This window comes from Panulirus ornatus, chromosome 28 (assembly GCF_036320965.1).
Source record: "Panulirus ornatus isolate Po-2019 chromosome 28, ASM3632096v1, whole genome shotgun sequence".
NCBI classification, from domain to species: Eukaryota; Metazoa; Arthropoda; class Malacostraca; order Decapoda; family Palinuridae; genus Panulirus; species Panulirus ornatus.
This window is the reverse complement of record NC_092251.1, coordinates 4,314,431-4,340,655: the sequence shown is the minus strand read 5'-3', so window position 1 is coordinate 4,340,655 and position 26,225 is coordinate 4,314,431. Positions and strand designations below refer to the sequence as shown.

Below are 26,225 nucleotides of genomic sequence, written 5' to 3'. Positions count from 1 at the left end.
GTAGGAAAACAGGATCACGATCCACACAATTCATGGTTGTCGGCTCATGACCAGCTTTTGCCATTAAACTTTAAGGCACCAATGGACAGTTCTGCGAAATTATTTTTACCCCGATGACCAAAGTGTTGATGGAATATTCACGTGCGCCCGTTACTCTCCTCGGAATTCCAATTAAACATTACGAATAAAGCCTTCTGAACGATGGGCAATTTCTGGTCGAGGATTTTGGTATGAATAAAGTGGAGGTTGGCGAAGGCCTATCCTCGCACTCACGAGTAATGCTCTTCTGTTTCTTGACCTGGATCTGATACATCGACATACCCACCCGCCTATAGTCTGAGTGTCTATATAGCCTTTCTTTTTTTAATCTCTTTTGGTCCGTCCAGCCAGTCCTTCCTCGTAGTCTTTCCGTTGTTATTAGAGAGAGAGAGAGAGAGAGAGAGAGAGAGAGAGAGAGAGAGAGAGAGAGAGAGAGAGAGAGAGAGAGAGAGAGAGACTTGGAAGAGTCTGTGATAACGCCCTGCAATGCACCATAACAAATATGAAACCAGAGAACAGCCCCAATATTGGCATCAGCGTCCTCAACCGTGGCTTTAATGCTGTCGACCGTAAACTCCGAAGAATAATAGAGAATTGAATCCATTTAGAAACAAAGAAGGCTTTAGTTCAGCATCGCCTTCGCCTCTGATATCCTCTCTACTTCCCGAAGCTGCATCGCAATAAGTTCCTCAGACTCTCCCCCCAACTCAACCACCACCACCACGATCTCCACCACCCCCCTCCCCCGCAAACCATTTCCTGCCGACATTCACATCCTGTCCTCTTGCATCTCCTTCCTCCTCTTTTAGATGCAGAGATGCATATTGGTTCGCTTTATTCCTGTTCTCCTTCAGTAAATCTCGAAGGCGTTTCCCTACCATGAAATTTTCGGATATCTGTGAAACGCCCGCTTTGTCTCTCCCTCCCACCGTCCTGCGCCATTTTTCTCCTCCCTCACAATCTCCTCCCGCACTCTCTTCGCCTTTTACCATCTCTTCTCATCATTATAAAGCTTCCTACATTATCATCACCCCTCACCATCTCAAGCTATCACCATCTTCAACCATCACTATCTTCATCCATCACCATTTTCTCCTCCACGTCACCAGCATCCATCACCATCTCCTTCCTCCCCATCCTGCAATACCATCCACTCCCATCACCATCCCCGCCCATCACCATCCACTCCTAACAACCTTGCCCACAGCTCTTAATAATGTTCATTGCTCTCCATAACTGCATAACTTCCCTTGTTAATTCAGAATCGTCTTGGTCAATGATTTTCTTTGCGTCTCTTTTTTCCCTCGTCATAGCGTGTGATTCCCTCTACGTGGAGTCCACGTTATGGCCTGTGATTGGCCTGACGTTCCCCCTCGACGTAGTCTGAAGTTCGCTTTTACGTTCTTCCTCCCTCGCTGGATCTGTGATTCATGTTACGATCTTGCGGGAACGCACAGAGTACTGGGTTTTTATCCTCTACTAAAAAAAAGGTGATGCAAATCTACCTTGAAGTCTAGTGCTGAGCGTTCGCGTATGTAAATAAAAGATTCGATCTAGATAATGTACAAGCTGATGATACGTTCTAAATCTAGACTAAAAATAGTGAGTAAAAAAAAAAGTCAAATTCTTTGATATCCCTAAACGCATTAGACCTTTAGATAAAGCCAGCCAACCACGACCATCGTGGGGGGAATTTGAGATTTAGATCATATATCCTCAATATCTAAAGCATAGATTAGCTTTAGAACAAATATGTCACGAGCTGAGGGCATTCTGTGGCTGGTGAGGGAGTCGCTGGCCGCTCAGGAGGGAGGTGGGCGGCAGCAGCAGCGGAGGCCTGAGGTCCGCACGCTACCACGTCTGGCGAGATACTGACGCAGAGGTCATCATCATGCTGCTTCGTCAGGCTGGTGCTGGTGGTAGTGGTGGTTGTGGTCGTGTTGGTGGGGCACAGGTGGTGGTGATTGTGGTGGTGGTAATATGAGATGTAGAGAAATATCAGCGCCTGAAGAGAAACAGAAGAATCAATTCAGTATTCCATACTATATCAGACGGTATGGATGTGATGTATGAATTTCTAAAATGATAACTGTGACTTACCAGAAATATAGGTTACATATGCTGTAGTACTGTACCAGGAACTACGAAAGATATCTGTACTGTACCACTGTACTACCAGTGAATATCTATAGTTATGTACCAAGGACTTCAAAAGATATCTATGCTGTATCGGTGAACCAGGGAATACGAAAGACATCTGTAGGATGAAACTAAATTAACATAAAGCGTATCATAGGATAGTGAAGTACAGAAGAAATACATTGGAAAAAAAGAAACTGAACTACAAGCCTCAAGCCCAAACAACCAGCCAATCAGCCAGCTTCCTAATCAACCAATCAGCTGAGTACAACTAACGAGGAGAGTATAAAGTCACGCCCACCTCCATAACAACTACGTTGTGAATAGAGACCAGCCCATATTCAACGAAGCAACCTGTACCTCTGATTATCCTTTAGTGGAGTCTTACTTGATTTATAATGATACATTCTTAATGTTAGTCTCATGTTGGAATCCTGTTTTATGTACCTTTCTCTGTATATAAGACTCGTTAAGGTTTGATACATGGGTTAATGCGAAGAGGAAACAATACATCAAACTGAATTTGGGTACGATGTGGCTGATGATGAAAACAATCAGGGCGATGTCTTCTATCGCCTCTCCACACTACACTTGGTTGGTACGTTGCTTTTCAACCTGGACTAACCATAGCTCCTCATCATGGTCAGTAAGTGTTTACTTTCTCCACTTAGAAACACGTGTGGTTTAAACCTCCCTGTTTTAGTAAGTCATTTTCTTTAACCCTCTGTCAGGTTTTGTTGATACAGCTGCCCAAAACCGCTGCTTGTGAATGGATGGAAACGACGTTGCTCCTGTATGTGGTTTCAACATTTCTGGCGAAGGTGGTCGAAGATGTTAGCGCTTGGACCTGCAGTGTTCTTGTCTCGCGTAGACATTCTCTGTCTCTGTCTCTGTCTCTCTCTCTCTCTCTCTCTCTCTCTCTCTCTCTCTCTCTCTCTCTCTCTCTCTCTCTCTCTCTCTCTCTCTCTCTCTCTCTCTCTCTTTCTTTCTCTCTCTCTCTCTCTCTCTCTCTCTCTCTCTCTCTCTCTCTCTCTCTCTCTCTCTCTCTCTCTCTCTCTCTCTCTCTCTCTCTCTCTCTCTCTCTCTCTCTCCCTCTCTCTCTCTCTCTCTCTCTCTCTCTCTCTCTCTCTCTCTCTCTCTCTCTCGCTCTCTCTCTCTCTCTCTCTCTCTCTCTCTCTCTCTCTCTCTCTCTCTCTCTCTCTCTCTCTCTCTCTCTCTCTCTTGCTCTTAGTAAAAGAAATTAAATCATTCTGCTGCAAGTTGTTCCTGTAGCTAGTCAGACCATTGCTCTATTATTTCATCAGGACTGAGTGCCACACGCTGTGTCCACTCTCATCAACAATCGTTGCCACAGGACGTACTGCTTAGGTCAAAACCTCTGGTGCTGTGCTCGGTCGAAAAGTTACAGTGCTTCAGCCAACAGCTGTAGCTGGTGCTGTTACCAGTGCTGCTGCTGCTGCTGTTGCTGCTGCACTTGTGTAAAATGCCGGCACTGGATGCCGGGTAATTAGTCTAAATGAGATAAAGAACCTTAATTACCTTCAGATGAGGTAAAAATGGATTATCAGTCTCTGAGGAATTTAAACCGCGTCGAATTAACCCTGATAAGAGTAACTGAACCAATTAGACTTGGAGAGAGAGCGTCTAGGGCGAAGGTTTGAAGTCAGAGGACGAAGAAACCTTACCGTGTCAGCTAGAAGGATGCGTGAATCCGTGAGGACAAAGCATCGGATCTCATCCGCTAAGGTCGTGAAATAAGTGATTGAATAATGCCTCGTATAGATGATGTAGGATTATGAGCTTGCTCAACACAAAGAATTTGTACCAATCCTCTTACCAGTGGGCGATATGATTCCCTTAATGATGCGTTTGTCACGGTATCTTTTTACGAGGTGTCTGTTTGACTCTTCTTAATTTAACATAAAACTCGTAAATATGTCACCTTTGTACACTTTGCACAGACACACACACACACACACACACACACACACACACACACACACACACACACACACACACACACACACACATACTGGAATAAACGATGCAAATACGAGGCGAAGAACATTGTAAGGGAACTGTTCAAAAAGCTTGACAACGAGGCAAATATTTACACAGAAACGGCATTGAAAATAATCTCTCAGGTTGAAGGATACTTGGTACAGATATATCACTGGCATTAATGGAAACCCATTCCTATGTAAAGCAAGAGATTCCGCGTGAGTTGTGGCCGAAGACGAGGAACACAGCTCATGGCTGGAGGCTGAATGGATCTGCCCAGAAGAATTGTGTTTCGCCCTCAGAAAGGAAGGAGAATAATCGCTCCTCAGCCGCTGATATTGTGGGCTCCTGTTCGACAAAGGAGGAGGCTGAGGGTGTGACACACTCTCTCTCTCTCTCTCTCTCTCTCTCTCTCTCTCTCTCTCTCTCTCTCTCTCTCTCTCTCTCTCTCTCTCTCTCTCTCTGACCTAAGCCATGACTTTTTAATAAAGTACAGAGGCACAGTGAAGAGCAACGTACTCCAGAGAATATACCCCAGAGAAAAAAAAATGGTTTTAGGGTTACCTCAGGAGAGGGGGAGAACTAATCTCTCCTGAAAAAGGGGGGGATTCGTGCCAGAAGCGCCGGGGAGTTGGAACCACTGAAGGATGGTTAGTGAACTACTATTATAAGGGGTTGTTAATTCTAGTGTTGGTCAGTCAGTACCTTCACCTGTTCTCCACCTCGCCCTAACCCACATTTTCCTCTCCTTGACCGTCACGCTAACCGCCATACCGCACTCTTAAGCAACCCTCAAACACACTCGTTTGCTTTAGCCTCCATTCTTGTCCTGTAACACACTTTTGAACGTCACCATAACCTTCACATCATCCCATAACCATTCCCATAATTCTCGCTCCTGCCCTTAACTGTCAGTCTTAACTGTCACACCTGGCCGTAACTGCCACACACTCTAACTGCACCCACCACTTACCCATAACAGTCACCCACCTGAAGTTTCCTTTCCCTGCCTCACTCTCAACCCTCAGTCCCCAGCGCTACCTCTCCCCTCTCACTACTCGTTCCCCCTTATCCCCTCTCTCTCCCGTCACTCTTCGGTTTCCCCTCACCCCTCTCTCTCTCTCTCCCTCTCACTCTCACTCTTTGCTCTCCTCACCCCTCGCTCCCTCCTCACTCACCCCTGACATGTGTGGCTGCGTATGACCACTTCACAAAGGTTCCAGACCTACCCTCTCTCTCTGAATACTGTGAACAACAAAACTTTGCTCCATACAACTCTCCCTTCCGTTTTCTCAGGGTTTTTTTTCAGATTTTCTTAAAAATACTGACGCTTTCATCGTATCTCCTTTTTTCCACATCATTCCGATCTATAATCCATTTCATCTATGCAATCGTAGTCTCATGCATTTCTACCATTTTCCACGTTTATGTACATTCACTGATTTTGACATTTGTCGAAACACGAGCACGTGAGACGCGACGAACAGCTGTCGATCAGTAGGAATAACAATATGAGAGGGATCTCACGAGCTGCTGTTCCACAATAGACAGTGCCTGAGGATCGTCGGTGAGACAAAGGCCTGTGCTAGGCAGGGACCTGGCGAATCTAACTGTACCAACTCTGTGCGTGTAGAGCGTTTAGCGTTGCTGACCGTGAAACATTTACGGGCCGCCCAGAGTCGAGTGTGCATAGGTTCGAATCCTAATCGTTGCAGCCGGTCCGCAGTTAACCCAGCTGTTCATCTTTCCCTAGGGTCTTGTCAATGAAATGGGTCAGGGTTGGGGTATATGTATGTATATATAGCGTTAATGAGATGCTTTAGATAAAGGCATTCTGTAGCCCATGTCGTCTCAGCAGGTACAACAACAAAAAAATCCATAGCGAGTAACACAATGAGATTGACGTAGGTGAATAACACACTGCTCTCCTACTTCATGATGATGATGATCCAACTCCGTCTCTCACGTCGTGCACTCGACTGGATTCCAGAGACTTACACTCTTTTCCAGGTCGATGAAATGTACTTGATGTGTTTATAATTAGACATGAGTCAGGGGTGATAAGGATCTTGTAAATGTCAAGGTCTTTACTGGAGGGTCAAATGGCCCAGTTAGAGTCACCCCGACACGTCAAAGTACAGAGTCGAGGAGGAGGAGGAGGAAGAGGAGATTCTCTTAAGAGCTCCTCCTCCTCAATATCCACAGTCTGGACTACAAGATCGTCCCTCAGGAACCATCTCCATTTGCTAAATCCTTCTTGTGGCGCCTTTTCAGGATTATCCCCCCCCCCCCGCCCCCCTTCTATAAAAATCCCACCCCACAGATCCTTTCCTGTGAAAACCGGGAAAGTAGATCGTCCCCGGAGACCTCGAACCCTGGATTGGTCATCTTGAGCGATACTCGCTCAGGAATCAGAGCTGGGTCTGTCGTTTGATATCTGCACAGCATCAGTGGTTGAGAGTATTTACCCTCAGGGAACTGTTAAGAACAATACCAGTGGTTATGAATAGCCAAAGTTGTGAGCATTAAGACAGCTCTAAATATATTAACTTTCAGTATAACAAAAGCTCAGTCAGTGACCAGCAGTGCTCATTCCCAGCAGTGCAAAATCAGCTGAAGCTTCTGTTGTGTATTCTGAACAGGTATGGTCGTTGGTGTAGTGCCGGAGGTATAAACATGAATGTTGTGGGGGGGAAAAAAGTCTATACGAGCCATTTCCCCTCATAACATACAGAGCACGACTCCATCTTTCTAGTTTATTGATGCGTTTGTAGCCTCTTCCTGGTGCATACATAGTTTTTGTGTACCTCCTGAGTTAAATACAGAACTCTGCTGTATTATGCTGGACTACAGGCGTGTGTGGGTATCTTCTGAGTGAATACAGAACACAACTGAATCCTATCACTAAACTCTTATCACAAGTTTTGTATTTCCAGTTTGTCTGAAGAACTTAAGACCCTCGCCTCAGGCCAAATAATTTCTCTTGTGCATTTCCTCTCTCTCCTGCTGAGCAGAGCACCACATGGCTCATGACTCCATCTTCCCACCATAAATAACTTGTGAAAAATGACGCCTGTTGCCCGTGTGAGTAGCTCCAGCCACGCAGGTTGTTCGCAGTGCATACTGATGAGGAGGTAAAGAGACTATTGTTGACACGAGGTTTTTTTCTTTTCTTAGACCTTCGAGAAAACGGTGTCCTGTACTTAGCTCTTTACCGGCCCATTAATTCTTCAAGCGTTGCTGTGAACAAGGTGAAGATTAGACCACGAAAGTCCCCATGAATTGGGCTGTGATATCGTCAAGAACTGCTCTAGTAATCCTCAAAGACTGTAGTTATAAGAATTACAGGAGAAAACAGTGAGACTCTGAAGAACTGGATTCAGGAATCTTTGGAAGGTGTGTCATGAAGTCTCTTCAAGAACCGGGTTATGAAATCGTTGAGAAATTGAACAATAAACTTCCAGAATCAGATCTTCTTTATCCCTACCCATCAAAAATGCACCAGAATTCAGTTTATGATATTTCTCAGAAACGGTTGCCCGTAAACTGATAAGATCCAGTTTCGTTTGTATGAATCGGAATTATAAGGAAAAATGAACACCACGTCTTCTACACGTCCAATTAGGATCATGCTGGTGCAAATGGGAGGCCGCCACGGAAGGCCTCAGGCAGGAAAAGATACCATAACATAACGTTATCAAAAAAGATACAGAAAATGGACTTTGAGTCTCCCACTCATGGGATCAACCTCTTCACCATTTTCCCTGGGCTGAGGAATGTTGTTCCTGAAACTTATGACGCCGAAGAAAAGTATTTGAAACTCAATTAGATTCGGAATACATTGTGTCTTGAGGTCAGAACGCTTCTGTGGATGATAGCTTTCTTTCCCTATGAAACTTTACAGCTTACTAACGTTTCCCAACCCGAGTAGAGGGTCTAGTTGCCAACACTTCGCTTCTGGTTCCTGCTTCCATGGGCGATCCCTCTTTTTATTTTTTGCTCGCTCCTTCGATTATACTCGGAGTTCCAAATGGCTGAGCCAAGCGCCAGACTGGCTATTACCAGGGACCTCGGGGGCTGTTTGATGCACCTGAAGTACCTGGTCTGAAAGATTGAGGCTATAGTACAGGAGGAGGTGCTACGGATCCTACTTGATGAAGATAGACTATGTTCCCAAGAGGTGGTGTTCGTGGAAGGCTAGAGTATATATATATATATATATATATATATATATATATATATATATATATATATATATATATATATATATATATATATGTATATATATACCGTGCTATTCTCGGAAACGTACACTTCATATTCATTCTTAATAGAACTAACCGTATTGCTGCAGTGTATGTAAAATTCCACTTAACCCACTTTTTGCCAGTGTGAGTGAGGGAAGTGCATTAGACACAAGCGACGTTGCATTACCCGTGTCACTCTCCTCTCCACCTTATCCTTGCAGGAGGAGGAAGGGAAGAAGAAAGATGAGGAGGGGAGAATGTCCATCCTTACTTCTCCTCTCCTCCTCCTCCTCCTCCTCCTCCTCCTCCTCCTGTCCCATTCCGCCTTCCACTCCAAGATGGCCTTACTGCTCCCAGTGGGGGGAGAAAGAAATAGCTCTCTCTCTCTCTCTCTCTCTCTCTCTCTCTCTCTCTCTCTCTCTCTCTCTCTCTCTCTCTCTCTCTCTCTCTCTCTCTCTCTCTCTCTCTCTCTCTCTCTCTCTCTCTCTCTCTCTCTCTCTCTCTCTCTCTCTCTCTCTCTCTCTACACACACACACACACACACACCCTTCCACCCCTTGCCGCTCTGATGGGAGCGTTGGGTTGGATGGGTTGTGTGAATCACTAGGCCACGTTGTTTGGTCAGCGCCCGCCCTACCTCGTTACGACCCCACAACTTGACAAGTTTTGTTACCGCACGAGCAGCATAGTTATGGTGGCATTTATGGTGTGGTTCGAATGTGGAGTCTGTCTGTAGTGCGTAATTGACATTGTTGGTTGATTACTTGAACCCATAAAGACAGGTGTATACCTAATTCAACTGGTGACTTTTACGGTATGACAGACGAGAGGACTTGAAACATGACAGACGAGTGATATGAGGTATGACAGATGAGTAAATGAGGTTATGACAGGTGAGGACACGAGACTTGACAGATGAGGACATAAACCATGAGGGTTATGTACATTAGACACGACAGGTAAGAATATGAAATATTGCAAGCGAGTATATAAGGCTGTAGTGATGAGGACATGACAAATGTGGATAGAGGTTATAGCAGCAATATACATTGTTCGTTAGTGCACTGTAGATGGTGAGGGATAATGTAGATGGTGATGGTTCGCTATGGATGTACTCTGATATAGAGCAAGTAATTCATATAATCTTCGTATGTATTCACTCTTTGATATGTATGTGTATATGTATATGAGTACGAAAGTATCACGTGAATGAGGACACGCATTCACGTAGCGTTATCTTCATCACGTGATGAAAGCCGACGACCCAGACGTAGGAGAAATGTGGAACGTGTGGTGGAGTAGGATATTGCCCGACGTCCGGGCCAGGTTCCTGCTGGAGCGAGATAAACAGAGGAACTACCTCGTAAATCACCCACGGAGATCGTTCCCGCAGACGGATGGTGCCTCCGAGGCAAACCCCGAACTTGCTCGCTACCTCATGTGCATTGACGGGAGGGATCCGATATACGTGGGAGGGTCATTGTACTTGGATATTTCCAAGGGGTGTTGGGGGGGAGGTGTCTCTCTCTCTCTCTCTCTCTCTCTCTCTCTCTCTCTCTCTCTCTCTCTCTCTCTCTCTCTCTCTCTCTCTCTCTCTCTCTCTCTCTCTCTCTCTCTCTCTCTCTCTCTCTCTCTCTCCATAAATGAAGGTGCTGGTGTATGTGTCATGTACAAAATAAAAGCTGGCTCTATGTGGACTGAGGTAGCGATAGATAGATAGGTAGATAGATAGATAGATAGATAGAGAGAGAGAGAGAGAGAGAGAGAGAGAGAGAGAGAGAGAGAGAGAGAGAGAGAGAGAGAGATATGATAATTGATGAGAGTGGGACCTCAGAATAACATGGTAGAAATGAGGGTCATTTCTTTGAGTGTGGTAAGAGAGGTAAACTATGATGGGATAAGTGTGAGGCAGGTTTTACGCTGTGGTACACAGAGTTGGATGAGGCAGGTCAAAATCATAGCCAGGGTAGGATGAGGAAGGTCAGATTCGTACCCTGGGGTAGGATCAGACAAGCTGAAGTTGGAGTAAATCCTACGATGCAAAGGATATGATCTCTTGTCGTGTGTCATTTCAGTCCCTGTTGTCTCTGCCTATCTGGCTGTTCTCTCACTTCATCTTTTATATCAGCAGACGTATTATGGAAATGACCATTCCCTGATCACGGGCTTCTTGGGTGAAAGGAAGAACAAAAGAGTATCTGGAAAATCATAAAGAGAGAGATTAATTAGAGATCGTCAGATGTTCATAGACTTGATTCCTGGAGGAAGAAGGATTGTAGGAAAAGATAGAGACAAAAGGAAAGGAAGAGAATTCCAAGGTCAGTACTCATATGGCTGGTGATTAAATGTCTGATTGTGTCTACTAATTTTTGAGATAGAGTAGTATCTGTGTTTTGCTGATACTGTGAGCAAGATTTCCATAGAGTGTGATTGTGTCTACTAATTTTTGAGATAGAGTAGTATCTGTGTTTTGCTGATACTGTGAGCAAGACTTCCATAGAGTGAAGGCCGAAGCCCAGTCAGTATACAAATATGAGTCATCCATCACCTCATCCACTTACCTAACCCTTATTCTCCTCCCATTTCCCCCCTCAACATCCCACCCATCTACCCACTATCCCCTCTTCTTGTCCCCTTGCTTTCAGTCACCACGTCCCCCTCAAATCATAACATTCGACCTAAAAAGACCGGGACATGTGGTAAACTCCTGTGTCTAGCAAGCGTTCGACATGTTTCTGAATAACGCCTCTCGCTGGACCAATATCGTATGCACTTGCCCACACCTGCACACCGACATCCGGGATGGCTCATGCGGAATTCTGTTCTCTTAAACGGAAGTACATGAGGGAGACAGATGGCACACGTCCTCATGATTGGAAGGAGGGTCAATGTGGCCATTGATCGTCATCTATATAGATGGAGGCATGAAAGTAAAGAAGGAGACTCCTTCGCACTCCATACTCCTTCTAGCATATCCCCCGGATTGAATAAGCCATAAAGGAATACCATGTATAATAGAAAGATGAAACCGATATGAAACTCTCGTGGGAAAGAATGAATTAAAACATTCTGATGTAAAGTATTGTGTGCGTATCGTGAAAAATCACTCGTAAACATGATAAGAATTCACTTCATGAGATATTCAAGACGCGTGGAATCTGCTGCCTTGCTTTAACATATTCATATGCAAATTCACTCCGGGGTTTTAGCCCCGAGACCCCTTGCACGAGGGGGGGCTCTGGGGTTTTATGATAATAATGATATATTTATGCCTATGGGTATCACTGGACTCGGGCCTTTTTGAGCTCACGCCGCGATTGGAGAGTCACCTTGGGCAAAGTTTGATCAGAGTCAGATGACGAAAGAAATATCACAGTCTCTCATCAAACTACTCGTTACGAAGGAGTCGTTCCTCTCCTTGTGTAGCCTTGGGATTCGACGTAAATGATCTCACATCAACTGATCAGCATGACGGACCGTAACGTTTGTTGGCCTCCCGACGGTGACGACAAATTGTAGTTACGTTACGTAATACCTGGAGCGTGTGTGTGTGTGTGTGTGTGTGTGTGTCTGTGGCAAGTACATGCTGGGTTCAGCACCACACAGCCAGCCGCTGCCGCGCGCGCGCCCGCGCCCCATGCGTGTCTGTCGTGTCGTGATAAATGAGACTCGAGAGGGAGAACTCGAAACTTGGAGAAGTCAGAAGAATTTGTCTCCAAAAAGTTAACGAAGCGACTTACCTTTTGCGTCGGGAGGGCAAGGGGGTTGACAGGAGGGGAGAGAGAGAGAGGGGGAGAGAGAGAGAGAGAGAGAGAGAGAGAGAGAGAGAGAGAGAGAGAGAGAGAGAGAGAGAGAGAGGCATAGGGAGTGGGGGAAGAGACATAATCTTCGTTCGTTGTTGCTTTGTGAAGGAGGAAGGTTATAAAATTCATTTAAGAGTTCGTTTTCTGTGAGCCCCAGCGGGCCAAAAATATAAAAGTTTGAGACCCTGATGTTTTGATATTTTTCTAATAGCTTCCTGGTACGGTGACGTCAGACAAAAACTTGGCCTTTATGGAAAAAGTGATGTGGAACGACCAAGTTCTCTTTACCATTATAAAGGAATATATAAACTTTCTCATTATTCTCATCCTTTGGCTCCTAAAATCATCATTTTCTTCTATCATGTCGATATTATAATTCCTTGCCCGTCTTATTTTTCTTTCTCATTATCTTCCCATCTTTTGATTTTCTTCTCCTTCATGTCCCCTATAGTCTTCTTCCCCTTCCTCCTCCTCCTCCTCCTCCTCCTCCTCCTCCTCCTCCTCCTCCTCCTCCTCCTCGTCCTTCTTCTCCTCCTCCTCCTTTTCCTCACTCCTTTTTCACCTTTTTCATCATTGATTTTGATTGTTAGAATGTGTTCATTCCATTATCATTTTACCTTTCCCTCTTCTCTTCACTTCTCCACCTTAAACTTAGGTTCGTGATCTGATCTCCAGCTATTCTTCATTTTCCTCATCTTTTTCTACTTCGCCTTATACCTCTTGCCTCGTTCTCTTCCCATCCTATGTACTCTCTTCGTATTCTTCTTTTTTACTCAGTCTCGGCCATGTATCATCTAAAATGAACCTTTAGATCCATATAATTCTTTTCATTTCTAGTATTTCTTTAGCAGTATTTTTACCTTTTCCCTCTCTCTCTCTCTCTCTCTCTCTCTCTCTCTCTCTCTCTCTCTCTCTCTCTCTCTCTCTCTCTCTCTCTCTCTCTCTCTCTCTCTCTCCCTTCGTTCTTACGCTCTTTCCTCCCTCATTCTTTCCCCTCTTCATTTTCCTTTTTCTTTCCATCCCAGTTACCCCAGACGACCCCACCCTCCATGCCTCCACCCCAAAAAGTTAAATAGAAGGTCGTCAGCTCTGGTAATTTAGCCCATAAGTCTTCACACTTACCAAGAAAGTCTGCAAAGAAATCTTAGCAGGAGAGAGAAAAAAAAGAAGAGAATAATCCTTACTTAAATACCTGTGTGTTCGTGTGTTCGAATACCTCCGTGTGAGGTTCTGTGTGCACAGAGGATGATTTGTACAGTTAAATGTAATCATCTGCTTATCTCAGCTAGAGGAACAACGCACCCATACATTGGTGTGGAACTGTATCTAATTTCAAGGGGCCTCAAGAGGATCCAATGGTCTCTTGCTCATTGAATTCCTCTTTATTCCTCTGTATTCCTCTGTATTCCTCTGTACTCCTTTGTATTCCTATGAAGAATACATGCACAATCCATCCACCGTTTTCTGATGATTGTTGTCAAGCCCATGGCACCGTCCATGACGGTGATTCTAGATGACATGACACTATCCATGACAGCGACTCTAGAAATCATAACATTCTCCATGATGGTGACTGTAGAAGCCGTGACTCTCATGGTAATCTTCCATGACATTGACAACAGACGCCTTGACACCTCATGACACTGAATGTAAAAACCATGAAATATTTCCATGGATCCGACTATGGAAACGGCTGCAGTCATGATACCCCTCCATGACCATGATTCTAGATGCTTTTAAACACTAGGACGTCATCTTTAGAAATCATTACACACACACACACACACACACACACACACACACACACACACACACACACACACACACACACACACACACCCGTCCTTGACAAATCTGGAAGTTGTGACATTCCTCCCACACACCCCATGACATTGTCAGAGTTGTGCATTTGAATCCCAGCCCTGAGCGAGAGAGAGAGAGAGGCCCCCTGCCCCCCCAATGTTCAATCCAACACCCAAGTTTTATGAGGTAGTTAAAACACCGATTTCGGGAACAGTAAGAGTTTAGTATTGGGAAAGAAATAAAACGGACTAGTTCTGAACCATAAGAATTCAGCTTGAGGAAATAAATGAATTCCTGGTGTGTGTGTGTGTGTGTGTGTGTGTGTGTGTGTGTGTGTGTGTGTGTGTGTGTGTGGAATGTTTTCAGATCTAACTGTACGTTTTTGCCTTGAAACAAAAGGTTGCACAGCTTTGAGAAGTAATTAGAACATTAATTAATGATCCAGTTGTATATGAGACTTCAAGAAGAATTAAAAAAAAAATCCACGAAACAAGGAATGAGTCATTCATTAACTACAGACATGGAAACTTCATGGAATAATGAAAGTGGTTCTGAAGCTGAACCAACGAGATTCGAAGCTTTTATGAACCCGTGTAATATAAAGTTACGGTCCCACTGACATGGGAAAGGTTCATTCGCTGTCTCTATCGAAGCTCCGCGAGACATCGATAACAAATGCAATGTATTTCGATGACATTTACGGGTTTGCAGACCCACATAACATCAACTACTCATTTCCAGCGGTAGCAGGACAAGAATAATATTTACGGAACTGCTGAAACAAAGATTTTTCCTGGAAAGGTTAAGATTGGATTCTTGTAAAACCATTTGGAAGAAAGCTTGCTGGAACGAACTGAAAATATCGCAGTTGTAAAGAAGATAAGATGCCTTACGGAAATTCAAACTGTAATTTTACCGGGAGACGGATTTCTGTACTCGCTGGGGTCCCATCTCTTGGACTCTGCCATCATACATCATTTTAATCATAGGCTTTCCACATTCACAATTTTTCGTCAGTCACAATTTATTCTATTCATTAGTTATCCTTGTACTAGAAAAGTACTTCTTTATATTTTTTTTAGCAAGCCTTTTACCTATTTTCATATCATGGACTTTGGTTGTTCTATCCCTACATCTGAAGAACTGTTCACTAAATCATCCAGTTGGTTAAAGAAAAATCATTGTGATCAGGTCACCCCTTACTCTTCTTTCTTCCATGGTGGACAAAGTCAAGGCTTCTAACTTTTTCCTGTGACTTAACTCTCATGATTCTGCTGTGTGTGTGTGTGTGTGTGTGTGTGTGTGTGTGTGTGTGTGTGTGTGTGTGTGTGTGTTTGGTGTTGTCATCAACCCTACCATCACAAACTTCACTATCAAATTACCATCACCATCACTACAGTCACCAGTATCACCATTCTCACCATTACACTATCAACCACCATCATGATCGAAAGAAGACAAAAATCACAATCACCGTTAACATCATCACTATCACCACCATCACCATCACCCACCATCAAACACCACCATCACCCACCACCACACTCATCCACTCCTCCAACAGCCAGCCCGTGAGGAAGGTGAAGGACGACACTGGTGAGGGAGGTGAAGGAGGTCACTGGTGAGGGAGGTGAAGGAGGACACTGATGAGGCAGGTGAAGGAGGACTGGTGAGGGAGGTGAAGGAGGACACTGGTGAGGGAGGTGAAGGAGGACACTGGCGAGGAAGGTGAAGGAGGACACTGGTGAGGGAGGTGAAGGAGGACACTGGTGAGGGAGGTGAAGGAGGACACTGGTGAGGGAGGTGAAGGAGGCCACTGGCGAGGAAGGTGAAGTGGGTGGGGTAAGGGGGAGGAGAATCTTCGGGCCTTGCTGTTTCCTGGTTGTCGTCAAGTCATTATTATCGTATTTTCAAGAGCAAGAAAATGACCCTGAACCTCCTGGGTGCCCATGATGACCTCGTCTTACGGGATCATCCCAAAATGATCGCTGACCTCGAGCCTCTATCATGGGAAAGACGCTTCTTTTTATACCAACCTCAAAAAAAAAAGACCAACTTTGTTTCCCGGATTAAAGCGTGTTGTGTACACAGTATAATTCAAGTGAGATATTTTTTTCTTTGGCTACAGATGAAGTAATTTAGCGAATTGTGTCTACAATGTATTTTCCTGGTTGTATAAAGAGACGTTAGCAAATATCAAAATTCCAAATTATTCAGTCTGCCAGCAAAGGTCTTCTAAAATTTATGCAAATTGTCGTAAGTATTTAAAGTAAAAGTAAAAGTCAAGTCAAGTTAGATGAGGCTAATGACCTGACTTAACTCTTGGGTCATTTGATGAAGAAGATTAGACTAGATTTAAGTAGCTTGCACTGGTAAGCTTGTGAACGTGGAGGATAAAATGCATGTTTCATTAAAGTCAGATATTATGCTTTAAAGATATAGTAAATGGTACACCTGTTATGGTGGTAGAATGGGCTTCTTTGCAAGCAATGCCTTGGCGACGATGCTGTCCATAAAGTAACCTTGTCTTGTGTTGACGGCGTAGATTATGGGACGGTCGTAGCACAACTGTCTATCGATGATCCATCTCGCAAAGTCAGAACCAGTGTGGTTTCTCATCGTCAACTGAGGCAGTGTCTGTCGAACAGTAGTATTTCTGTTGGTATTCCTCTCTCTCTCTCTCTCTCTCTCTCTCTCTCTCTCTCTCTCTCTCTCTCTCTCTCTCTCTCTCTCTCTCTCTCTCTCTCTCCTTTCCTCTTTCTACTCCGGCCTGTCATCTCCCAAACCCTTCTCATTATCTCCTCCATTTTTGCCTCCTTCGTTCCTTCCACATCTTTTCCCATCTGTATCTCTCTCCCCCGTTTCAGACAGTACCCACTCTCACCCCTTACCTTCTTTTCTCCTTCGACGTCTCAACTCACAGTCCACCTTTCTAACTTCCTCCTCCTCCTCCTCCTCCTCCTCCTCCTCCTCCTCCTCCTCCAGTAGCCCCACGTAGCCGTCCCCACTTTCAAGGTTTCCTCTCCTGGGATCTAGCCAGATGCTCGGTGACAAATGTCTCTATTTGCACTTAGTTAACACCAAGATCTATGATGATATTACAGCAACTAATGGCCTGCAGGATTATTCGCTGGCAATAGATTTCAGAATTTGATTCAAGGGAGAAGCAAAAAGAAAAAAAAAAAAGAAAATAAGCCACGTAGGATTTGACAAGGCAAGATAGATTTCATTGTTCGGTTAACGCTACGCTAATCTGTCAAGCTGGGGCAACGGGCGTGTAAACTTGGGTATTAAGCACAGGTCGGTAACGCAGTATAATGGGCTGAGCCATTAGGTAACTTCATCAGGTTGAAGAGGTAAACACCATCCCATAAATTGTGGAGATTTAGCAGAATGTTGGGTAGCAATGAGTATGTATGCTGTCTGGAAACATCTCATAGAATGTTGGCATTACCGGGTTTAGAACGTCGTAAATAACGGTGATGATGTAGAGGTAAGGATTGTATGCATGGAGAAATAGAAAAATATGTACCGTGACGTAAGATATGTATGTAGTCGTGTGTGAGTGTGTGTGTGTGTGTGTGTGTATGGACACGTCAAGTCAATGACTGATCCATTGTACACAGAGGTAACAATATTCATTGTACGTTTATGGTTTCATATATACGCTTCCTCTTTATATATATTTTTTTTATACCTGGTGACTATCTACACCACTAACGAGTTGTGAGGACAGTTTTCATCGTCATATGTAAACGAACGACCCATGGACGATGATTGGCTTGTTCCAACTCCCAACCCAACCCCACCCCTCCCCTCCTCACCCCTCCTCAGAAGTGTCGTCACAAGGTGGGTGTGTGTGTGTGTGTGTGTGTGTGTGTGTGTGTGTGTGTGTGTGTGATAACTAAGACTGTCCACTACTCTCAATATCTCTTGTGAAGAATCGCTAATCATCCACTGGGTCTACAAGCTTTCACTTCTTGGTAGACCATTATCCTTATTAACGAAAATGGGAAATATAATCTGTACAACCGCGATTGAAGAAACTTTGAATTACAAATTAGTGTTTACGTCTTTAGGTACTGTGGGCTACCACAGCGGGTATGTATATATAGACCTGTTCTTGTTCCGTAGACGCACAGCAGGATTCTGGTCGCTGGATGTTACAGGTTAGTGAATCATAACTGTAAAGTGGATTTCTCAACGTTGTGTGTATTGGATGGACCATCTTCTTGGCGGGGTGAAGTAGCATGGCACTTGTGAGAACCCTCCTAAACTCAACTTTGAGGTGCTAAAGACAGACTTAGGAAGTATGCGTTTAATACTTCGTTAGACCCAATAACGAAAAATCTAATAAAAATGCGTTTAAAAGTTCGTTAAAACCTAGTGATATATATATATATATATATATATATATATATATATATATATATATATATATATATGTGTGTGTGTGTGTGTGTGTTTCTCTCTGAAAAGTTCTACAATTTGCGAGGCCAGACGAGTGAAACAGAAAGTTTCTTGGTGTCTTTAAAATGAAAGATGATCAGCCCTGTAGACTGTTCATGGATTGCTTATGACATTCACAATAGTAGACATAGGACAATACTTGTATCTCCGTACGAGCACCACTAGTGGGTATAAAGGTGATTATGTGTGTGTGTGTGTGTGTGTGTGTGTGTGTGTGCGTGTGTGTGTGTGTGTGTGTGTGTGTGCTTTAGCAAGTGGGTAGAAATTTGTGAATTGTGTGTTTATTAAAGATATGATTGGACCAGCTAATTGGCCTGTAGGCCTATCATCTGTAATCTAATCATACTGGCAGAAATGGGGGAAGCGTGTGATATTCCCTCCCATATACATTCTCATTCCTGCTTGTACTTCCACCTCGTGTTCAGGTTGTCCAAGCTCTTAAACATGGCCATAATTTCCACCACATTCCTCGCGAACTTCTCCTCGGAGGCCTTCAGCTCCTTGTCAATACCTTCCAGATACCCCAGGAAGTCTTCGTCTCTTGCTTCCTCCTGGCTCACAGCCTCTGACCCCTCAATAGACACCATGAGAACTGGAAGTCCATAGTTAGACAAGGTTTGGGTTTGATAACCTCAGTCACGGTTTGTTGTGTAGCTTCGCTTGCCCCTGTGTTGGGGAAAGCAATTTCATGAAGCTCCAAATCGTACCAGGTTTTGTCTGCCATTTTTTTGCTCAGAAGAATTTTTTTTACGTATAGCAATACGTAAAACTTCATGTTCTAGATGACATAGATATTGTATAATTGGAACTTATCTGCCGCATCAACAAAGGTCATTAGAGGCGGGTAATAGTGATACTGATATAGACAATAGTCGAAGAGATATCTATAGCATTTTTCCTGTAAGGTGTTCGTTACATTAATGTTATGAGGTCAGGTCAAAGGTTGGTCGAGTCAAGAATGTAGTGAAGGTAAAGTTGTACTGAGAATTATCTCCATTACTTTTATAGGTTTTAGTGAAGTCACCATCACTCAAGTGACGAAATGGTGGCAGTATAGTGCAGACTATATTTAGGTTTTAGGTTATCAACTGATTGAGTCATTATGACAGTTTAAAGTAGTAAAGATTACCCCTAACCTAACACGTCAGGTCTGTTAAGTTAAAGGTGAGGTAAAGATAAGTAAAGTTAAGATTGACGTTGATCTGGTCCATGATGTTGTAGTAAGGATAAAGAATTTAGTGAAGATTAGGGTGTAGTAGAAATGATATAATGAAGATGGACATCGACCTGACTGTAAAAAGCGTAGAGATAGATAAGAATATAGTGAAGATAAGAGATAGTGAAGATGAGGGCGTGGTGGAGATAAAATTGTAGACCTGTAAGTGCTTAGTCAAATGCCTTTGAAGTTAATTTTGATAAGGATATTGTGACGATGAACTAGGTCGTGTCTGCTTCCATACTAGATAAAAATGGTAAGTTATGGAGCTGAGAGTGGGGGGCATTATTTGCGTTCGTTCAGCAATTAGTTGACATTTATAGTTATCTTTTCTCTCTCTTTAGCAATCAACACCTGAAGATGAGTATGACCCGACTTACTTCAGACACACATAAACATACGAGTGATTTGATCCAATAAAATATAAACCAGTGACACTGTAGCTAACCTGATGTGTTTTAAATTTACATTAAACCAAATATAAAACAATTAAACAGAGTGGGGAAAGGTGAAAAAACAAATGGCCATGAAAAAAACGCACACAAAAAATGTGTGACACAATATGTTACAAACGCAGCATATGAAATAGTTGTGATTTTTGACGTGACTGAAATACACTATATAATTAAACTCCAAGCTACTATATCACTATATACTCCATATCGTATATCTCAGTCATTTTAACAGCGTTATAGACCTTATCAAAGAACGGAGCATCATTATATAACACATGAAAAGCATCGAGAAACAACACTGATCCACTAGTGAGACCTTCCCACAATATATCCGGGTCATGAAGGAGAGCAGGATGCATGACGGACCGTCTCGCATGCGTTCGTCATGCATGCGCTGCTTGTCTCACGCACTCGGCTCTCCATGACAGATTATGAAAAAAGTGGGGGAAAAGTTTTCCTGTGTTAATTTGGAAGGTGGAATCTAAATGAAAAAAAAAAATGTATATATTCACATTCTCTAATTTTGGTATCATCAATATACGAGACAAGTCATGGATTAAGGTAATTCCGAATTAGGTAATTTTATAATGTGCGAAGCTAATGGTGCGTGTATATTACATTTACACTTTTTCGAGAAAATAATTCTTACCAAAAGGCATGGTGTGTGTGGGTATGTGTGTGTGTGTGTGTATGTTTGTGTATGTTTGTGTGTGTGTGTGTGTGCATACATGATCATGTATATATGTTTATTTGATGTAGAATAGATGAATCTGAGGAAATGAATTGTTTTGCTAAAGACGACAAGGATGTGAGAGTCGTCCTCAGGCACTGTTTGTTGCCATTCATGGCACAAGGGCGTTGCCATCGTTGCCATGGTGTTTGCCGTTATGAATGAACGACTTGGGGGTCGCTAGAGTTAACAGTAATGTCCACGGGAGGTGGAACTCCCTCACAGCTCCGCCAGTCCTCTCTCTCCTCCTCCTCCTCCTGTCGCAGTCCCAACTCTCTCTCTCTCTCTCTCTCTCTCTCTCTCTCTCTCTCTCTCTCTCTCTCTCTCTCTCTCTCTCTCTCTCTCTCTCTCTCTCTCTCTCTCTCCCTATCCTCTGCACTCTCAAATTTTTCCCTCCTCCTCCTCCTCCTCTTCCCTCTACATCTCTCATGCTCTGACTCTCCCCACTCTCCCCTATTCCTTCGTTTCTCTCTCGTTTCCTTTTCCTCGAACACGCCTCCCGTCCCTTAATGCCACTGCCATGCAACTACATTGTGTTCTGGCAACACATGTTAGGGTAATTCCGCTCTGTCTACGATGCCTGGCTGCCAGCAACCCACCCACCCAATCTCCCAAACATCCAGCCAGCCACCCAACCAGCCACCCATCCTGCCACCCAGCCAGACATCCAACCAGCCACCCATCCTGCCACTCAGACAGGCATCCAACCAGCCACCCATCCCGCCACCCAGCATGTTGTAATGACGACTATCGGTCAAACCATTTCGTCTTACAGTCGGCAATTCGACTGATGGGCAAGGCAGCACATTGACCTGTAAGTCAATCGGAGGACCAGTAACAGGTCAGGCGTGAACATACCAACAGATCAGCCTTCATCCTGTCAAAAGGCCAAACTTCAGCCTGTCAAAAGGCCAAACTTCAGCCTGTCAAAAGGCCAAACTTCAGCCTGTCAAAATGCCAAACTTCAGCCTGTCAAAAGGCCAAACTTCATCCTGTCAAAAGGCCAAACTTCATCCTGTCAAAAGGCCAAACTTCAGCCTGTCAAAAGGCCAAACTTCAGCCTGTCAAAAGGCCAAACTTCAGCCTGTCAAAAGGCCAAGCTTTAGCCTGTCAAAAGGCCAAACTTCAGCATGTCAACAAGCTTACCATATAACCAGTCAACCAGTGAAACAATCATTCCAAAGAACGGTCACACAGTGATCCAGGAAGCCACCAGATCAAATCACCCAGACCTGAACCAACCCTATACTTACCTTAAACCTCATTTCCTACCGTAACTATAAACTTCCGTAACCTAACCTAACCTCCCCTCCCCTCCCTTCTGTATGCCCCTTCCAAAGCACAAACTCCCCATCCTCCCACTTGCCCCCTCCACAGAAAGAGCAACTCCTCCTCTCCCATACCAACACCCTCTCCCATGCATCCACGACCGCCCCTCTCTCTCTCTCTCTCTCTCTCTCTCTCTCTCTCTCTCTCTCTCTCTCTCTCTCTCTCTCTCTCTCTCTCTCTCTCTCTCTCTTTATGTCGAGTAAAAGATAATAGAATCTTTTTTTAACAAATTGTTGATTTGAATTGTGTGTCGTGATTTCTGTCTTAATGATCACTCGCTAGTCTATACCCCTTAATGACCATTCACTTGTCGATAGCCCTTAACGACCACTCGCCAAGTCGATAGGGATTAAATCCAACAGCATATTGACAAAGACTGATGTGGTGATGCCTTTGAGATGTAAGAATTAGCATTTACACAGGTTTCTTCCTGTCGACATCTCCCGTCATGTGTCTTCGTGTCTTGGGAAGACAAGGACAAACTTTAAGCCTATGAGGCGTCGTTAAGGCGTGAATTGACAGAATGTCATAATTCTGCGTCGCCCTTGCGTTATGTACAACATTCGAGCGTTTGTTCCGGCGCTGTTATGGTGGTCCCGTCTCACTACGAACGTCTGGATGATGTTAACAGAATACATAGACGACGAGACTTAATGTGTTAGTATTAAAGTTATGGGATGATTGAGGAAATAGTTTCAGGGCAGACGGTAATACAGCTTGGCAAATGATACAGGTTATTTTGATTTGATAGAGGAAATACAGTAGTTTTTTTTTTACATATCAAATGAATTAACTCTGGTGAAGACATAATCGACAAAGGTAATTTGATAGGAATGTTTTCATTTCACGAATCTATCAGAAGAATTATAACTGGTAATTGTGACTAGAAATTATTACATTTACAAAGTAATTATAAAAAATATTACATTTATAAAGTATCAATAGAAAGGATTACCTTTTATAAAGTAGATAGATAGATGGATAGATAGAGAAAGAGAAAATGAAATAAGGTTTTACTTGGAGCAGAAATATAAAGTTAACCAAATCTGAAGACATGAGACAGCAACATACAATGTATAAGACTAATAACACTAAAGTACCAGCGTGTCTATCAGGTCACCTTTAAGCATCAGCTTCAACCTGAGTGTTTAAACCGACGTATAATCAAACAGTTTACTGCCGCTGTAAGTATCCAACTTAGAACTTACGTGGAGCATCACATAATCCGTCTGCCTAGTTGATTAACACGAGCCTTGTAATGGGGGGTAGTTATTTTGGTATAAAAGAATTGATGCTCTGATTATTATATCCATCATGGCTCCCTTGGTACAGCACCTACTTTGTGACGAGATTTGGTCATTCGACCGGGCTGACGCTTGGAGCTCACCGTGGTGCACTTGTCATCAACACTGTGGGTGTACTTGTTGTCAGTCCTCGAGTGTCGTTAGTAGGATCGAGTAGTCGTTAGTAGGATCGAGTAGTCGTTAGTAGGATCGAGTAGTCGTTAGTAGGATCGAGTAGTCGTTAGTAGGATCGAGTAGTCGTTAGTGGGATCGAGTAGTCGTTAGTGGGATCGAGTACTCGTTAGTAGGATCGAGTAGTCGTTAGTAGGAACAAGTAGTCGTTTGTAGGACCGAGTAATCGTTAGTGGGATCGAGTAGTCTTTAGTGGGATCAAGTACGACTGTTCCTTGTAGACGATACCATAACACTGACATCCATCACCCTTGTACCCGAGATTGATCCCCGGATGTAAGACCTCCTGTTTGCAAGAGGGTTTTTGTCAGGAAGGTGTGTGATTGTGAGGCACAGGTTCGTGTAAAGGTTTCATATTTCAATTTTCATGCGTGTGAATAATACATCAAGCTAGGCAGTCACAGAGATGTGCGAAGGTGGAAGGAAAGAGGGAGGGAGGGAGGGAGAATGTGTCTGTGTGAGAACGACACGATGGAGCGAGGAGTTAAGAAAATAAACAGAAGGGGAAGAGAGAGAGAGAGAGAGAGAGAGAGAGAGAGAGAGAGAGAGAGAGAGAGAGAGAGAGAGAGAGAGAGAGAGAGAGAGAGAGAGAGAGAGAGGTGGTTGAATGTCGAAGAGAATAATTAAGTATGAAAGGCAAACACAGAGAAATTCAAGGTCTTGAAAATTTCCATATAAAGTAGATGATATTTTGTGAAGTATTGTTGAGGGGAATATGAGAATCTCAAGTCATTATGAAGCAGTTTAATCTGAATGTATATGAACGTCTTCACAAGTTACTAAGTAGTGTATCAGGCTTCAGGGAAAGTGTGCTTTACTCACAGAGAACCATTTCTAAGATAGGCGAACACGAGTCACTAAAATGGAAATGCTAATGTAAAAACTGAAGGGAAGAGAAACTAACGAAGGATTCTAAGCTTAGATTGTGTAACTACGACTCAGCTTTAACCCAACCCTCATCCTAATCACTCACTTGCATGAGCCTGATGCCTTAGCTTGACCTTTAACTCGTCCTATGAAAGAAAGAACTGGAATAGGAAGAAAATAGGAGGGTATTAACGTTGCTTATATATATAATACAGAAAGGTCTATTAAACGTCAGTTCATTTCCATTTTTTTTTCTTAGTCTGTAATTGACTGTAAATCCAAACTCGACGGAAATTGTTGGAATCTGAGCCTTAAGATGATGGTATTTAAAGCCCAAATAACCCAGTCTGGGACGGGCGTGTCGTCTTTACGATGACACTTTAAACGCAATGAAAACACTCGATTTCCTCCGAGTAGTTCCAAGGGAGGGCTTAAACCACCTGGTGGAATTCAAATTAAACCCTTTACATTAGCAGCTCCGGACCTCCAGCCCTCTGGGAAAGTACATCTTGTCCCAATACTTATCACTAAAACTCAAGTTGGAATTCCAGGAGCGTGGATGGGGGACATAGAAATCAGATGGGTGGGGAGTGGATGCACCCCCAGGTCAAATGTCACATCTGTCGTCTCCTTCCTTTGTATTATCATTATGTATCTAGCCTCTGAGGGGCTTTGTTCCTAGAACACCTTAGGGAACGCCACTTGGTTGGTATAAATGGATGATAGTCATACTTACTGGCACTTCGGACACCGATACACCACAGTGGGTGCAATAGACCTTAAATAACAGAAGTGGTTTAAGATGGTGAGCTGTGGTCGGCTGTTGAGCCAACGTGTTTAAGGTACGTGTCGCTGGGAGCTAATGAGGTAAGAGATGTAGAAGTTAGATTAGACGTAGAAAACTGAAAGGAAAAAAGGATGGAATGTGGTAAACGGATGAGAAGTGGAGGACTGAACGATTGAGCAGTATAAGGAAGGTATGACAGAGGTAAACAGATGAATGTCAGGCAAAACACTGGTTGGTAGAAAGAGCTGCAAGACTAGAGCTAAGAGGCCGAGACTAAGAGAGAGAGAGAGAGAGAGAGAGAGAGAGAGAGAGAGAGAGAGAGAGAGAGAGAGAGAGAGAGATGAGGGGGAGAGGGTTTGGAGGCAGAGGATCGATAGAGTTGTGAGCTTGTAGGCAAAGAGCTGGGAAGCAGAGGGCTGGGAGATCGATGGTTAGCAAGCAAGAAGAGGAATGGAAGGTGAGGGAGCTTGGAGATATACGGCTGAGTGGTTGATCGTTCGGAGTTACGTGGGCGAAAGACAGGAAAATGGAAAATCGAGGTAGAATGTAAAGGTCGGTACAACTCAACAACAGTATGCCAGTCCTCATACTCATCTATAGGTTCTGACATCAGCGTCGAAAAATAAGACAAGAAATCCTCCTCAATGTAATTCAAACATGTATCACGTGCTTATGATCGTGTTCAGTCCCAGCGCTTATACAAGCCTTATCCTGAAGGCTTTATTGCGAGACTTAACAGAAATGACGTTCGACAGGGCAGCCAGGGCGGAGGTGTTTATAAGACTGGCTTTAAAAGAAGCATTAACGGGCACCATTATGAAATATTACCATAGAGTAATAGAGAGCTATTAGCTCTATCATCAT

The 26,225-nt window shown here is 43.7% G+C and overlaps 1 protein-coding gene across 3 annotated transcripts in view; it reads left to right on the top strand.

Annotated features, from left to right (window-relative positions):
- LOC139757774 (hemicentin-2-like) overlaps positions 1-26,225 on the top strand; it is a 367,317-nt gene that overhangs the window by 259,707 nt on the left and 81,385 nt on the right. The window lies entirely within an intron of this gene.